The sequence below is a fragment of the Chrysochloris asiatica genome, unplaced genomic scaffold (genome assembly GCF_000296735.1).
Source record: "Chrysochloris asiatica unplaced genomic scaffold, ChrAsi1.0 scaffold00033, whole genome shotgun sequence".
In the NCBI taxonomy this organism is placed as follows: Eukaryota; Metazoa; Chordata; class Mammalia; order Afrosoricida; family Chrysochloridae; genus Chrysochloris; species Chrysochloris asiatica.
In genome coordinates this window covers 21,458,666-21,460,234 of record NW_006408551.1, presented here as the reverse complement: position 1 = coordinate 21,460,234, position 1,569 = coordinate 21,458,666, and positions in this window count along the sequence as shown.

The following is a 1,569-nucleotide window of genomic DNA, read 5'->3' as shown; positions in this document are numbered from 1 at the left end:
ACACCTGAATTTAATGACATTTCAAGAACAGCTCTGAATCACTGAACATGATGACATCAAGAACATATATGAAGAAAGCAAAAGATTAAAAACAGGACCACGAAAAGTCTGACGTGGATGTCAGAAGAGACTCGGTAATGTGCTCTTGAACGTAGAGAAGTTTTGTTAAAACAACTTGAAAAAATGAGGACATAGAAGACATGAACAGAAAATTCCAAAGGATGGCTCAAGAAGACAAAGTATTATAATAAAATGTGCAAAGAACTCAAGTTAAAAACTCAAAAGAGAAGACCAACTTTGCTTTTCTCAAGCTGAAAGAAATGAAAACAAGTCACACCTCACCTTGCATATTGAAGGGTGTTTGTGGTGCCTTAGGATAAGCACTCGACATCGAGGTAGGTTAGAACCGCAAGGTTGGTGGTTCGAACTCACCAGCTCCTCCTCAGAAACCCTATATAGGGTCGCAAGAGTTGGAACCGACTCAACGGTACTTAACAACAAATGGGTAACATCTTTTAATGATGCAGGAAACATCAAAAGATTATTTAAGGAATAATTGTTAAATAATTTTGTTATTTAACAAAAACAATTGGTCAACATTCAAACATCTCATTAAGTAGCATATGATCAAGAACCAATGGTATTAAAGGAAGAAGTCCAAGCTGCACAGAAGGCATTAGAAAAAACAAAGCTCCAGGAATTGATGGGATACCAATTGAAATGTTTCAACCAATGGATGCAGTGCTAGAAGCACTCACTAGTCTACGCCCAAAATTTGGAAGACAGTTACTTGGTCAACCAACTGGAAGAGATTCATATTTGTAAACAATGCAAGGAAAGGTGACCCTACAGGATGCAGAAAGTATCAAATAGCATTAATAGTGCAAGTAAACTTTTGCTGAAGATAATTTAAAAACAGTTGCAGCAGTACATTGACAGAAAGCTACCAGAAATTCAAGCTAGATTAAAGAGAACATGGAATAAGAGGTATCATTGACATCATATGGATCTTGGCTGGCAGCAGAAAGTACCAGAAAGATGTTTGTGTTTAACTGACTCTGAAAAGGCATTCGACTGTGTGGATTATAACAAACTACGGATAACATTGTGAAAAATGGGAATTCCAGGACAATTCAGTGTGATCAAATGAAAATTGTACATAACCAAGCAGCAGTCATTTGACAAGGGAATACTTTGTGGATAAAATCAGGAAGTGTATCACGTTATTTCACCTTACTTATTTGTTCAACTGTAACCACTACGCTACCATTGGTTACGAATCGGGCTGCCAGCCGCAAGGTCAGCAGTTCGAAACTACCAGCGGTTCTGAGGGAGAAAGATGAGGCGATCTGCTCCCATAAAGATTTACAGCCTTGGAAACCCTGTGTAGGGTCGCTATGAGTTGGAACCGACTCCTCGGCACATAACAACAACATTTGTTCAACTGTAGGAAGACTAGTGACTAATGATGCTGGGCATCTTTTCATGTGCTTACTGGCCATTGCTAAATATACTTTACAGATATGGTGGTGGTGATCATGTGCCGTGGAGTCGGTTCCTACTCATAGC